A 17,533-nucleotide genomic window follows, 5' to 3' on the forward strand; every position below is an offset into this window, starting at 1 on the left:
AAGAATTAAGCCATAGCAAGAAATAAAGAAGGGTACAAATTTTTGCATACAAGCATTCGAAGTACCAATATTCAGCGGAGTATGACAAAGCACACTAAGGCAAGCTGCTTACGGGAAATGATATCTTCGCAAAGGATTATCTGAGAGAAACTGGCTGGTATACAGGTTGAATATGAACAAGTGGGCAAAACTTTAGCGGGTGGCATAAGGCAGCTATGCTAGCAATATGCGTCATGGATTGTATGGTTGGAACTCCAGCGGTGAGAACTTAAAGGGTAAGTTCCCATCGTCATATTTAAAGAATTAACACAAAAGTGAAAAAAGATACTTCAGAAAACATTTTATTAGCAGAACATCCACATGGAAATTGCTCAAAAGTCTTTCCGCCAGCTATAATGCAAGCTCTACACCTGCGGGATAGGGATTGAAGCACATTTGCGAAGACAACAGGCATTTCCCGAATGTCGCCGGCAACAACGGGACCGGGATTAGATCTATCGCCAACGGGATATCGACCGGGGATTAGATCCATATTGGTTTCCAATGGGATACTCATAGATCAAGCTTTTCATTTGGCTCCACAGTATAAAGTCCAAACACGAGAGATCCAGCGATCTTGGTGACTAAACTACGAGACTACTTCGACCAATCCATCGCCCTGGAAATTTTGTGGTTCGTATAACCAGCAATGCTCTCGGCAGTCCACGGTAGAAAATGCTGTTGGGTGCGAAGAACGATCCTTTTTATAGCATTTATTTACAATGCCACTTTTCGGTTCTCCGTTTGCGTTCCGACCATAGATTCTAAGACGAATATTGCTCGTATAGTTGCCGGCTATCACTACCTAAAAATTTACCACTTCTTCAGATTCACTCTGTATATTCATCCTGTGTACATGCTAGGAAACCACGAAAATTCTCATGCAGCCATCCCGCTCTTCAGAATTTGAGCGGGGGTCGAACTACCCGTGTTTAGCTGTTTATCCGGTCAATCAGTAGAGTCATTAGAATTTTTGAAGTAGGAATATGAAAAATGAGTAATGCCCTCACCAGGACTCGAACCTGGACCTCTCGAATACGCGTCGAGTGTGCTAGCCTTACCCCACAAAGCTATGCAGAAAGGAGGAAGAAAGTACCTTATAAACCTCGCATGGGTTGTCTTTTATATAATTATTCTAGAATTTAGAATAATTACTTTTTTAAATTCTTCTTGGAACTAAACTATTTTAATCACATAATTAATCTAGATAGTCGAGAACTGGATCCGACATTTTCTTAATCATGCGAGGTTTACAGTGCCAAATCATCTATAAGCAGCTAAAAGTTCAATTGCTTATTTGAATGTTTTAATACAATCAGTCACACTATTCATGAAATTTCTTACACATATGTTCAAAAATGGGTAGTTTACTTTTTGTATAGTTGAATTATTTGATTCTTTTTACGTAAGTACACATATTTTTGGTGGCAAAAATCAGAGTCTGGAACAGTTAAGACAGCTTGGAAATGTTCTCCCATTTAAAAAAAAAGGAAGCACGCTTCTACAGAGTAACCTTTCACAAAATTTGACGAAAAGCTTTATGGGTTTTCTGATCCACTATACATTCATGAGATCCTGCATTTTGACTAGGCCTCTTTTCGTGTTCTTTCTTGTGCCTATTTGACAAGACGTGAGAGTAAGCCGCGTAGCGTGTTCTTTCAGTGACAGCGAGTTTCTCAGCCACAAAAAATTGAGACATTTTTATGAAGAGGTTTTCGGAATGGCGAGCTAAATCGCTATTCCGATGCTACAAATCGGGGATTTTGTGGGGTGGGAATAAGTTAAGAAAAAGAAATGTGGCTATCGTACTATTTCTTTCTATCTCGTTTTTTATATGGCCATATTTTTTCGATCCTCAAAATGGCCCACGTTTTTGGTGAATGCCAAATCTGAGAGTTTAGGACAATAAATAAAATTATTATATACAAAGTAGAGAACAGAAAAGAATATTCTAAGGCAGTGCATGCTAAAATCTCAACAAGAAATTAATTTGGATGTGTGTTACTATCTTAATGCCTTCCTAACTTATATATTTTTGTTCATTTCTCTACGGCAGTTTTGATTTGATACCAATTTTTTATACAAATGATTGTTTTATGCAAATGATTTGATACAAATGATTGTTTTGATTTGAAACAAATTAACGTCTCAGAATTTAATTCCGACTCCTATATGCAGTGATAGTTTTACCTGACTTTGAGGTTTTGATTGATTGGGATAATTGCGTGAGAGGGTGATTCTTTCTCTCTTTCATTATTTCATGGGAAGAAATACCTACAAGTCTCCCTTAAAAAGCCTTCCACGAAGGCATCCCTTGCTTTAATTAGGTAGTTGTTGTATTCCTTGCCCATAACTGATTAAATAAAGAAAAATAAAAAATTTTTGTTCAGTTAATGATTCATAGCAACAGAAGATACTCTGTACTGCCTGAACATAAGACAATGCATGTTTTCTTTAAAATACTGTTCTAAAAACTTCACGCATCTGTATATGCGAACCTTTTCTTTAGTTTTAGTAGTAACACTTGAACATACAATTCATAGACTAGAGCGTGATAAGTACAATCACATGAAAAAGAAAAAAAATGCAAAATCTGGAACATAATTTGGTCAAAAGGAAAAGGTCAAACAGTCTGAAGGTCTTGAAGCTTCTCTCTTGTCTGCCAGTATCTGTCATGTTGGATATCCAGTTATTTTAGGGTATTGCTTAAGATGAGAAGTATCCATAACAGGGTCTCTTCAACATAATATACAGTTAGGGGACGAGTAGATGCCATATCTAAATAAATAACCCGCAAGGCAATCATGACCAGTTTCTAACCGAAAGGCTGAAACGGCGATTCGTTTTGAGACAGTAGGTAGTTTTAAAAGAGAATCCCTCTAACGTTTTTCTTTAATTTGCTCTGCTTGCCTGGATCGAAAGTCATTATTTATGCATTCTTTTATTACTAGCGCTACAGTAGGATAAGGGATAGGGTTCGATGGAATCTGTAGGATTTTAGTTCCTTTTTAGATAAAAAGTCAACCATTTCATCACTAAATATTCCACAGTGAGACGGGATCCACTGCAAAATAACTTTTTTATGTACAGTTTGTAATGTACTTAAATTAGGTATACAGTCTTTAATACTTTGCGAGTCGGCAGGTTTCAAAGAGATAATAGTCTGTACTGCAGATATAGAATATGATAAAATAACAGCATTATCAAAACTCTCACAAAGTTCTTGAGAAGCTAACCTAATGGCCTCCACCTCCACATCCAATGGAGTGGTACACGGAGAGGGACAAATAGAATGAAAACAAGTCAGAGAAGACACCGGCTCCTGTATTTCCATTAACGCAACTACCATTTAACTACCATTGTTGCTGCTGCTGTTTCAAATGGCCGCGCTTTTGTATCGTAATGCAAATTAAGAAGTGCGATAAAAAAATCAATCCCTTATTCCTAAATTATAACGTTAAAAACTACAGTAACTTTTTTACGTTACGGCAGTGGTCTCCCACTGAAATTAATCGAGGCTGAAAACCGCTGACAGATCAGATTCTTTTTAATAACATAATGAAAAATTTTATTAACATAATAAAAAGTATTGAAGAAGTCAAACAACAAGAATCAGCGAGCGTAATATTCTTGTTGTTTCGAACTTCTTCAACAATCATTATTCGGCGTGTTATTTTAACCTAAATAATAAAAATTACTTTTAATAAATTTTTAACCTACAGTTTCATGTACTAAATTTTAGCAGAACTTACATAAACAACAGTAATAATATCGGAAGCGAAAAAATTCAAATTTATACGTATTTTTTATTCAAAAGCCAAATTTCGGTGCCTGCAAGGTATTTGTGTTGGTTATACAATATGTTAACAGCTAACTATTAAATTTTCAGACAGACGTTTATTTCAAATAACTGTAATATATTTAATTAATAATTAAATAATTTAATTTAAAATAAAATTAAAAAAATCTCTCCAACATAATATAAGCTTTCAGGTTTGATAGTACGTCCAAAGAGCGGTTTTTTTTAACGTTTTGTGTGTTACCTTTATTCATTAAATATTATGTTCTTCGCACTTAAATCATATAATTCAATTCAACAGCAATAACACAAAATAATTCAAAAAGAGCAGATCTTTAGAATTTCCAATACACAGTCTCGCACGCTGGAGATGAATTTTTTTGCTCGTACAGTATTGCCATTGCTTGCTTTGAAATCGTTGAGTTTGTTTATGAAAATTTAGTTAAATGTGTACAGACTATGAAATAGATATTAAAACAAATTCCAAATTGCAAATTTGGGCTTCCAGATGCCCATATTCAAATGCAGGACTGCGTTATCCAAAATTTGGTATCTATAGGTACCGTTGTTTTTTCACACTGCGAGAAACTTACATTCATGTAGATTCTTCATTATTTAATCCTTTAAATATATACTCCTCTCTTTTCGACCTACACCAGAGCATATCTGTGATTGTCGACATGCACCGGTAAGGGTCCGAATGTACAAGAATCTAACGCAATATTCGATCTTTCACCGATGTGTTTGGTGAATGTTGACATTCTCCGGTGAAAGTCGACATTCTCCAATTTCGGTCTTTCACGGTAACATATGAACCTAACATCTACTGTGGATATACAAAGTCAGCTTAAGAAGAATAAATTTTAATTTAGTATTAAATACCATACGCCATCATATGTTAGAATAAAAGTCACACATTCTAAATTTTGAAATTCAAACAGCTTAACAACCTAAACTAAAATTGATAAAAAGGAGAATTAAGTGTATAAAGTTCTACTCAGCCATCTTACTGTTTTTTTTTATTTAATATTATATTATCTTAAGTCTGTAAAATTCTGCTCAGCCAAGAAATAAGAAAGCATTTTATATGCCCCTAAATAAACTAAGAAACCTTACCGCAGTTTCAGGTATTGAACGAGTACATAGATCGAATATAATGTTTTAAGGGGACTCATACACCTTAAAACCCATAAGATGTTCGAATAGGTGACTGTTGCAAGAATTGGGATAACTTATTTATTTTAAAAGAAATTACTACCAACTTTTTACAGCTGACTACATAATATAGCTGCTTTCTGAAATAGTAATAAGAAAGTTTGTGTTGCCACAAATATTTTGATAATTTAATCCGCTTTGTGACAACAGTTTTCGTCATGTTTCCAACTTGCGCGCACATTTTAAAACATTATGTTTCATAATTTAATTCCATATTTAATATATAGCTTTTATAACATTTGGAAACGACTGTGAACCTAAAATTATAAAAATTTCATGTTAAATTTTTATTTTATTTTTAGTTGAGTTTATAAAATGTATTTTATTATAAAAATCTGTAATGTTTTGTCCATAAAATTTTTCAATATTAAAATATTCATCAGATTGTTGGTTCAGTTAGAAAATAGTGCCCATATAAAGAATTCCATCGAATTTCAAGTATGTACCATTAGCCATTTTTAAGATATCATGCGCGCAAGGTGGAAACACGGCGAAATATTTTGTCACAAAGAGGATTAAATTACAAAAATATTTGTGGCAACACAAACATTCTGGTTACTATTTCAGAAAGCAGCTATATTATGTAGTCAGCTGTAAAAAGTTGGAAGTAATTGCTTTTATAATAAAATAAATAAAATATCCCAATTCCTGCAATAGTCACATATTCGAAGATCATGAGGGGTTTAAGGTGTATGAGTCCCCTTAAAAAGAGAGTAGTTGAAATTATAATAACTTTTTACGTGTGATCTTTAACAATAAATTGATTTTATTTCTAGTGATAACGTGCTTATATTTAATTTCGATAAACGTAACTCTTAAGAATATGTCAGAAAAAAATGCCTAACTGTTAGAGATAATCGACTACTAGAAACTGTAATTAACCAACATATCAGGTAGTGCTATTAATTGTCCGATAAGGGGAAAAGGTTTTAAGTTAAGCGAATCGAAGTGATAGGACAAGAAAATGAGTCTTTTCCTTTTGCTGCAGATTTCGAATATAGAAGTCGAGAAAGAATTTCTTTACATTTCTGCAGATTTCGAATTTACTAAAACTACAGAATGAACTGAATAATTAAGTCTATCTAGGTAATCACGTTACTTTTCTGCATGTAAAGTAAGTATTTGTTCTACTAAAAATAGCATAATGCTATTTTTTTCTTGATTATTTACAGTAGTTGAAAAAACGAATATAAAAAATGTACTTCTGATGGAATCTGATTATTCCTTTATATATAAATTCACTGACAGGCTGATCCTGATTTGACCTTTAATTGTTTTCAGTCTCTTAACGTTATTAACGTTTCCCATAAAGATTTAAATAATATGCTTCATTTTCGGCGAAAATTTAAATAAAATTTTACACTTCTCAGTATAAAGGACAATGCTCTGTACAAGAATAAAAAAATTACGCAAGTACAGGAGCAACAAATTCGCCACGTTTACCAAAAATTAATAACTTACTAGAGCTCACGTCTGCCATATAAGCGGGCTGCGGCCAAAGCAAAATTTATAATTTCTATGTACACCTGAAAAGAAAATGTATAAAAACATTCCAGTATGAATGAAATTAATTTATTCTTTCCGAGCAACAACCAATTCGTAAATAATATTTTTATTGCCCAAATAGAAAACAAAAACTTTTTATTGTTTGTTATTTTGACATATCAGCTTAATATGTATACGTATGATGTCATGATTTAAATATAATGTAATATAAAACTTTTTTTCAAATAACAGAATTAATGTGGAAAAAAAATACCGTGCCAATAATCTTAACTTGAAACAAAAACGTTACCAACAGCACATTTATTTACACTAGCTGACATTGAAAATGTACCACCAAAAACGAGAGGCCCGAAAATTATGTAAATTTCAGGGTAGGCGCACGTCACTGAGTTATGCGAATGATATGAAATGCACAGCTTTCCAACACGTTGAAGAATATATAATGGAAGGAACCCGCAGAATGTTCAATATTCGTGCCGCTATTTTTGCTAGGAAAATCACCGTAGAAAATTTGTTCTTGGTTGAGAAGACGCGTGTAATGGCAAAGAATGCCAGGTCATCGTCAAAGGAGGCAGTTCCAGCAGACAAATGACTTTACGAGGGGCATGGTGATCGGATTGAGAAGGGTAAGTTGGTCTATATGGCAAATCTCAGCTGACACACACCTGGACGCGTCCACAGCGCACCGGCTGTGGTGACGACTGGTTGGAACAAGGAAATGTGACAAGTTCGAGGGGTGCAGTCTGAGTGACGTTAGTCAGCACATGTAGGTGCAGTCAGCACACGTGGATCGACACATCCACTGACAAGCGGTTGCTCACCCGTTAGCCATTTTTACCTCCATTCTGCAGCATGCTTAAGACACCCTGGATGTTCCCATATCGACCAGAACCATTGGCCGACGATTGATGGTTAGTGACCTGCGTTCGTGGCGTCCTTTAGGAATACTGCTTTCGACCCCACAGACGCCATCTTCTGCAGTGCTGCCGATGTGGACGACGGAATGGCGCAGGGTCGTGTTCTCAGGTGAGTCACGATTCTGTTTCTCCAATGATAGTAGCCGCGTACGAGTGGGGCGTCGATGTAGCTGCAGGTCCAATCCAGCAGCAATTGTAGAACGCCCAACTGCACGACAACGCGGCATCATGATTTGGGGCGCATTTGCTTGCGATTCCAGTATGACTGCTCAACGATCCGTGGATGATATGCTATGGCCGGTGACGCTCTCCTACCTTCAGGGAGTGCCCAGTGCCCTTTATCAGCTGGCTAACGACCGACCACACATTGTTCGCATCAGCCGACATGCTCTGCAAGGTGTGCAGATGCATCCCTGGCCACCGTTCTCTTCTGATCTCAAAACAATCGAACACATTTGGATTTTGGATGTCATTGGACGCCATTGGCAGGTACTGGCATTGCCGCGTTCAGAAGATGAACTGTGGCAAACGGCTAACAAGGAAGTTATTCCTCAGGACAGCAGCCATAGTCTCATTGATTCTGTACCTAGATGTGTTGCTTCGTGTATCGCCGTCAAAGGTGGTCTTACAACCTACCCGACGCTATTCTCGCTATGTATTATGCATATAATTTCGAAATAAAGATTACATATTGTTCGGTGCTGTCTCTGTCCGTCTGCCGAGTTTCACCACTTTCTAGCCATCCCATCTTGGTGTTGCATTTTCAATGTCGGATAGCGTAAAATGCTGACATTAACGAAAACACTTCTGCCTACTATGACGTCACATACAATCGTGTACTTTCTTCATCGTCAGGATATGAACTTATATAAAAATAATATATTTAATGTTTGGCAATGATATTTTTATTTCATATTTTGTAAAACGTACAAATGTTTTATCAAAAAAACTCTACTATTTGAAAGCGAGCAGTGAGATTTTCGAAATAAAGCAGATTTTTATCTCCAGCAAGTGAAACCGTTGCCACTCGAAAAAATGAGTTTGAAAATTAGCGTTGTCAGAGTTTTTAATTAATATCTCAGTTGATTAAAGTCGTACGCAGAGGAAAACGATCGAAATGGCTTCCCACGAATTTTTGGAATTCTAAAGTACCTCTCTCGAAATTCAACACCGCCGAAGGAATCATAATTCCTTGTGAATGCTGTGTTTTAAATACAGGACACATCTCTAAATACCAGGACAAGGTAATACATCCGATATGATAAACAAAAGATGTGACGAAATTACTCCTGACCATTTACATACCAGGAAATCTTAATTAAACTGATATTCTTAAAGTGATGTTTATGAATTTCAAATAAAATTATTTGCACTTATGCAGTTAAGATAATTAAATTAATTAAAATCAGCAGTGAAATTTGGAAAAAATCAATTGAATTTCCTGATTTTCAAAGTAACCGTGAAACAGTAGAAGCAATTAAGCTTAAGGCACTTGCAGTGCTGGAGTACCATACTTTGAAAAAGGATGTTAAACTAATTACAGAATGAGATGAACAAGACGTTCAGTTGCTTCATGTGGTGATTTCATATCATCTTTCCCTAATATTCTAGATGATTCTATAGACTCAGTGTTACTTTGCCAATGCACGCTTTGATTTGAAAACCTACACAGTCCAGTATCTCTAGCTACGTCCATTCGTAAGTTTCCACTTTTAAGATAGTGTATAATCTTCAAACTGAATCAATCAGCATATGTTAAAAATAAAGTGCGCAACTGAATTTCCACGTGGAATCTGGAAACCTTTTAAACAAGATAATTAATAATTCCCTGGATGATTTTTTTTCAGTTGCTTGATCGATATTTTCGGGATTTTTGACTGGTATTTTAAATTCAGACGTAATGTGATTTTAAGTTATACTCAGTTCCTTTCTTGTTAATCTTTAACAAAGTTTTAAAAGACTGTTTTATGAGATTCCTGTACTTGAAATTAAATTATTTTCTCTGCTATTTATTTAATTCGGTATTTGTCTCAGTTGTTTTGTTTTCGTATACGGTATCGTACATTTATATAAATAATATACATATTGTTTGTAAACAAATGATTACAGGTATTCTCATAAGTATTAATTATATGTATACAATTTCAATTACATTATCTAGGGAAAGTAAAATATTTTGCAATAACTATCTACGCTGCCGATGAAATGTTTCAGTAAAATCTAACTTTTTGTATGGAGATCGCAGAGACAAGATTACAAATTGTAAAATAACTATTAAAATTCAACGAACTGAATTAAAATATTGTTATATATAAAGAATTATTCTAGTGCCATTTAAAAACTTTAAAAAATTAAAATTTATTCAATTAAATAAAGTTTATGAAAATTTTCGTATAGTGTTCAGTACATAGAAACATATCCGAATAAAAGTGAGCTTTCAATAAAATAAACCCGAATAAACCAGTCAGTGGGTATTTCAGATAAATTATTTTCTCTCTCAAAGAGAAAAAAAAATTTTTTTTACATCCAGTGTTACTTATGAAGTTAAAAAAATCATTAAAAAACATTAGCATAATTTATTTCCATATTACTTAAGAAATAAACACATACCTTAAGGCAGTGTGGTCCAACTTTCAGTTACCCGAGGGCCCATGAAAGTTAGTACCCATAGGAGAGTGAGGGTTAGAGACGGTAAAGAAAGAAAATGAATTAAATATAAATCACTAGTTTAATATATTACTTTATTTTACAGTCTAGAAGTTAATGTGATGATTGTTATTGCTTTTTTGATAAAAGTTTATCAATGTCCACTGTAATTTTAGTAAGGCAAAGTCTGAGTCTCGATTCCAGTGAATCACTTTCATTGCGATTTCTCGTTTTTGATTTAATTTGTTTGTCAGCAGAAAAAGCACTTTCATACACATATGTACTGGCAAAGAGCGATAACATTTGCAAACAAAATTTATGCAGTTTGGGAAAACGTTCTTTAGAAATCAGTTTCAGAAATGTTCAGTGATATCGCACTCTTTAATCTGGTAGAATGGAGCTGCCTGAAGATTATAAATTTCTATTGAATTCTATTTCTTTGAAGGTCGCAAGACACCTCACTTACTTCAATCTCCATGGGGTTGTTTAAGGATAAAAGTTTTATTTCTAGGGAGTCAAAAATCCTGGAATCTGTTCTGGAATGCTTTCTTGATATCAGTAATTATCTCATGGAATTCAAATTCTAAAATTTGTGTCATTTTCTTCGTTCAGCTGCTGACAAAATGGGAAATGTGTCGTATTATTTGACTTCAGTGCAATTTGCATTACATTAAGTCTTTTGCGAAAGCCTTCAATATGTCCATAAAGCTGGGATATATTGTGTTTTCTGCCTTGTAGTTTCAAGTTTAAAGCATTTAGATGGGATGTTAAATCTGTCAGAAAAGCAAGATTATTTAAAAACTGGATTTCTTGATACTCATGTCCAATGTTTTCTTTTTTGAGGAAAGTAAGAATTTTATTCCTCAACCCAAAAAAACTGTTGCAGATTATTTCCAGCACTTAGCCATTTGACAGTACAATGAAATGTCACCATACTCAGTATTCAAATTGTCCACAAATGCAATAAATGCTCAGTTTCTCTGGATTTCGCCTCCCCTTATTAAATTTACAATATTTACAACAGTTTTCATTGTCTCCCTGAACCTTATAAATTTATTATTTAACTATTATATTTAATATAATTATTTGTCCAAAGGAACTTTGTCCATGAGGGACTATTGTTTTCGTTTTGCGATTTTGCACCGAATCACTCTGAATGTCCGTTTCACTTTTTAAACTGTTGCCACCAAATATTGTCGCCCTGTATTATATTTGAAGAAATTAAATAGTGAAGAATCTGCATAAATGTTTGTATGCTTCTCGCATTGTAATAAAACAACGGTACCTAGAGCCAACTAATTTTGAATGACGTAATCCTACTGCGAATATGGACATATGGGAGCCCAAATTTAAAATTTGGAATTTGTTTTATGATCGATTTCATATTTTGTAAAACTTTAACGAATTTGTCCTCTGCGTACGACCAACCGTCGTACGCAGAGGAAAGAGTTGACTGATTTCCGAAAATACGCGAGTTCGAATCGAGGTGTTGGTGACAGTTTAACAAACTCAAGGATTTCAAAGCGAGCAACGTCAACGTTGTACAGAAAAAACATTTTCATTTCCAGTGCGTGAGACTGTGTAACGGAAATTCTAAATATATGCTCAATTTAAAACTATTTTGCGATATTGCTCTTGAACTGAATTTTATGGTTAAGTGCGAAGAACATGATATTTAATAAATAAAGGTAATATAAAAAATGTGAAATAAACGCCCCTTTGGACGTAATTTAAAATCCGAAACCTTAGAGTTTTTTATATTTCTTATTTATTATTTAAAGCAGTAAGAAGGGTCTTTTATTTTTCGAAATGTTTAAGGGGACTCATACACCTTAAAATTCATAAGATCTTCAAATATGTGACTGTTGCAAGAATTGGGATAACTTATTTATTTTAAAAGCAATTACTTCCAATTTTTTACAGCTGGCTACATAATATAGCTGCTTTCTGAAATAGTCATCAGAAGGTTTGTGTTGCCACAAATAATTTTATAATTTTATCCGCTTTGTGACAAAATATTTCGTCACGTTTCCACCTTGCGCGCACAGTTTAAAACATTTTGTTGCATAATTTAATTCCATATTTAATATATAGCTTTTATAACATTTGCAAACTACTGTGAACCTCAAATTCTAAGAGTTTTATGTTAAATGTTTATTTTATTTGGAGTTGAATTTATAAAATGTATTTTATTAAAAAAATCTGTAATGTTTTCGTGTATAGATTTTTTTTAATACTAAAATATTCATCAAATTTTTGGTTCACTTAGAAAATAGTGTCCATATAAAGAATTCCATGAAATTTCAAGTACGTACCATTAGCCATTTTTAAAATATCATGCGCGCAAGGTGAAAACCTGACGAAATATTTTGTCACAAAGCGGATTTAATTACAAAAATATTTGTGGCAACACAAACATTCTGGTTACTAGTTTCCAAAGTAGCTATATTATGTAGTCAGCTGTAAAAAATTGGAAGTAATTGCTTTTAAAATAAATAAAATATCCCAATTCTTGCAACAGTCACATATTCGAAGATCATAAGGGGTTTAAGGTGTATGAGCCCCCTTAACTAACAATTTTTTTTTTCAGTAAGAAGAGCAAGTGGCAACAAAATGAATAAGAAGGCCACATGCGGCCCGCTGGCCGCGAGTTGGACTACGCTGCCTTAAGATAATATTTTACGATGATAGAATCCCATACAATTCAACAGCAAAATGGCTGCTACATGGACACAGAGAGGAGTATGAGGAAGTTGAATCTTTGTATTAACCTAACTGGAAATTTATCCATATTACTGGAGAGCGGAATGATGAATGATGAGCACCAGAATGTCTTCTCAAGGGTTTCATTCTGTCAGAAACTAACCGTCGTACGCAGAGGAAAGAGTAGACTGATTTCCGAAAGTACGTGAGTTCGAATCGAGGGCTTGGTGACAGTTTTTCTGGACTCAACTAAGCAAGCTCCTTTCTCTTTTTCACTGCAAGACCGAGTCCGGTTCTCCTTCAAAACATTGTCTCCTTTTTGCCATCGCCCTTCTTCTCCTGTCCTTTCGAAAAATGAGGGTTTAGCCTTCAAACTGTAGCTTCGTTTACCTCCCCTCAGCTTTCGCTTCATCCGCTACTACATGATTGCTGTTGTTCGCACACTCCTTCTGTTCCCTCAGCATTCGCTCTAAGGAAATTTGTTTGCTTTCAGGCCCAAATAAGGCAACGTGCTTCGTCCGAGGCCACTGTTCAACGGCATGGGACACGTTTGTTTTCCTTTGAATCAACTCCCCGTTCTCGAAGGTTCTGCGTCCATTAAATGAGGATCATGCATTCTTCTCTTTCCTAAGAAGGAAAACCTTGAAAATTGTTTTTTCTCATCTTCTGTCGTTCTAAAAGTTTCTCTCATTATCTTTGCTTATTTCTAATTAACGGATATTATAATTATATTACGGGTATTGTACTAATTAATGGGTAATATAATTATTTTTGCTTTTACAAATATATGTAAACCATTTAGAAACCAGTTCTTCCAACTAAAACCTCAAATAAATAATATTATAAATTACACTTATTATCAAGAAAAAAGGGATAGCAATATTCTGTACTTTTAATACATCAGACATAATACGGAAGACTGGATGAGACAGAATTTGCCCTCAATCGATATTGTCACAGCACAATACTTCTCCACTCGTTAGAGTATATTAGGGGTGTAAGATCGTTTCCTTCGCTTTTGATTGGTTTGGTTTGGTTTAGTTTATTATGGCAAAGCACACTAGGGATATCTGCCTAAAGGAAGAGATGCCTTCGTGGAGGACTTTCTAAGGGAAACGGTATTGCATAAGCGTCACACATGGGGAAAACCACGAAAACGCACATGCTTCCATCCCGTTCAGTTGGGTTCGAACCCAGGTCAGAGCTACCAATGTTCCGAGATTTTACCGTCCGGCCTCTGATGGATCCCTTCGCTTTCAAAGTTGAATGACTACGTATCGTCAATAAATTTTGGTAAACTTAAGGTGTGCAATAATTATTTTTCATTAAAACTTCTCAATAGTAATCTTATTTAAAGAAAGAATGAGAACCTGTTACATTATTTCAGTGCTGTAAAAAGTGTTTTTTAAAATTTGTCGTGATGAAACTGATGAAGAAGAAATTAAATGAAGGATTTAAAATAATTCTGATGTTGATGAATAAAAGTTATAATCCACTTTTTATTCTCGATAACTTTTATTGTAAGTTAACACTGATATATTTTGAAATTCTTCGTATGATAGTAGAGATTCTTTGATTTCTTGACATTTAGTCCTTAAAGAACTTGCCCCCATTCCTGAATCCATTATGCATTTTTTCTCTTTAAGTAGAAGTAATTTATTTATTTATTTTTTGGATAAAATTATCTCTTTACCTGTAAAAGTGCTAGATGAGAAATAAATATTTAATCCTTTCAAAGGCATAATTATTCAAATATTATCAAGCAGAAACAATTACGAGAAAACTATATACACAATTCGTGATCTACATTTCTGATTAAGTATCGAAAAAGGATGTATTTCGAAAATACTACTCTTGATACCATTTCAATACTTAAAAACTTTTATATCTTTTCGTGAAGTCAAAAATCAAAACTATATTATTTGAGAAAATGTTACTATTCGCAGAATGTTTTGCTGTTTCAAGTTAATTTTTGTAACTGTTTTTAAAGATATTTTAGCATATAAATAAAATCTCTCTCTCTATATATATTTATACAAGAAGGCACAGAATGAGAATGCATTCAAATTATGCTCATTAGGTATTGCAGTATTTTAATTTATCGTTCGAGAACCAATTTTATAATGTAGGCTCGTTTTGAAAATTGATAAATAATTAATCAAGTTTTAAATACGTTTTGAGCGAGAGAAAATACACCTCTCACTTTCTAAAACCAACAACACATTTTCCTGGATTCCGCTTATACATTATTATAAGAATGGAAGGAATTCCTGTTGAGCGAAATTTCTTTCCCAGCTCCCTACTGCGGGCAAATGATTTTTATTTTCACTTATTCTCTTCCAGTCTTTTTCATTAGTAGTGATTATACCTATCAGACGATTCATGCTAATGTGTCCTCGGTGGTCATAGGTTATATAATTTGACACTACATGATCTAGTGCTATTTTGATGCACTTCATTTAAACTTATTTCTTCATTATTCTAACTTAATAAACCAGTTTCTCAAGCCAAGTTGAAAATGACATCAAAACTTGCAAATTTTTAAATAACGCGGTCAAATGTGTTGCACGGGTGTCAAATTTTTTAAAATTTTACATTTTCATAACGAGTATAAAACTTTTCCAAATATAAGTATGGAAATGGGAGAAAGCATTAAATGTTAGATTTCGCTGCTTGTCGAAAATTAAAATCTTTTTAAAAATTTGTTATTACTAAAAACATGAATATTTTCATCATTTAAAACACTTCTCTAAATACAAGTATATGACTATATATTATATATAAATATATATATAAGTATATGACGAGCGATTGCGAAACTAACGGACGAGAAAAGGATGGATATATACATATATATGTGATGTACCAGCTTTTGTCAGGAATAAATAGATTGTTGAAGAATCATAAATATAGCCGTAGCTTAAATTATCAGACGATAAGTTTAAAAAACAAGGATCTATTTATTATTGGTCAGGAGAAATAGCAGTTAGAAAATCAGGTATCCGGAGTAAATAAAAAGAACTACTAATAATATTTTGTATGAAGGTTTACTGCATCGTGACATTTAAGAAAAAGCCCCGATATTCTTTTGAGAGTCTTTTTATAGCCTCTGGAAAGGCGGAGCTTCCAAGAAATGACGTCAGCCTCGTCAGCCAATCCAGTTCGCTTTAAATATTTTCAGAACATTCTATAAGTGAACGTGTAGAAAAGGCGGGAAAAACAACTTGACTACGGGGCTGTATATTTAATTCCACGTACTTTCAAATAAGAGAACGTGCTATTAAAAATGAAAAGAACATACAGTTAGAATTTTAAGTGTATTCTTGACTATAGAATTTTATTATTACATATATATGTGCATATATATCTATGTATGTACGTGTGTTTGATTCTGTCGATTGCAATAAAAATGAGAGGTGCGTAATTAGATGTTATAGCAATCCCACATATAAAGCTTCAACGTTCTACGGCTTAGCTGCTTTTGAGTTTTGCGACATAGATATATGCATGCATACATACGTACGTATAGATATCACGACAATTCCTTTTTGAATCCACTTTATATGCATTTTGCAATCTATTTTGGAAAAAGTCTTTTATTCTGTCCGTATGTACAAATGTCACGCAAAACAATCGTAAGTATGGATTAAGGAATGCTGAAATTATATATTTCCGTTCAAATATGATATCCGACATTTTTAGCGATTACGATATCTCGAACAAAGAAATAAAAAACAGCGTCAATATATGATGATTAAACGATCAAAAAAACATACAGCGGGGAAAAAACATTTTTATCTCCAGCGGATGCGGAAATGTGTAGCGGAAATTCTAAAAATATGCTCATTTTAAAATTATTTTGCGACATTGCTATTGAACTGAATTGCATGATTTAAGTGCAAAGAACATGATATTTAATAAATAAAGGTAACACACAAAACGTTAAAAAAACCTCCCTTTAGACTTCATTTAAAATCTGAGACCTTTCAGATTTATTTTATTTCTGTTTTGCAAATATATTTATTAAAATACTCAGCTATAAAATGTTACCAAATTTTAGAACAAAAATATAGCAGAAAAAAGTCTCGCTTTCGAGTAAATACGGTACATTTTAATTTAATTTTAGTCTGTTTAATTAATTGAATTTTACTTTAATACAAGAATTAATTTTCTGGCTCTGTATATTTCGAAAAAAAAAGGAGATTTTGCCTCATGGAGGAATCCATATATTACTATGAAATAATTCGATAGAAACAAGAATGCGTAAAGTATTTTAGTGTAATTAACATAGCTTAAAAGATTACATACTTATTTGCATAATACCCTATTTTTAACACCTTAGGCAGTGAGGCTAATAATTAGATACCAAAAATATATGTTTTACATCATTTTGTTAGGGAAAAAATATCTTTAACAGACTATGCAAAACACTTGAATTTTTTTATTTCTGTAGCTTCATTGCTACTTTTTTTTTACACTTTTGTTAATTAATTTTTTGTCTGCACAGAAAAGAGTATTACAGAACTCTTCCGCATAAGCTTAAGACGTAAGAAATTAGATATGACGCCTCAAAAGGACAAGAAGAAAAAAAAATGTTTTTCACTGGAGCTATTATGCTTACTAGAAGAAAAATGAATTTTTAAGGAAAAAATACCCTCTGGGAAGTGAAGGAGGTTTTGCGGAATCGTAAACTATTACGCAAAATCAT

Source organism: Stegodyphus dumicola, chromosome 4 (genome assembly GCF_044657685.1).
Source record: "Stegodyphus dumicola isolate Sdum_Otavi_A_Nest chromosome 4, ASM4465768v1".
In the NCBI taxonomy this organism is placed as follows: Eukaryota; Metazoa; Arthropoda; class Arachnida; order Araneae; family Eresidae; genus Stegodyphus; species Stegodyphus dumicola.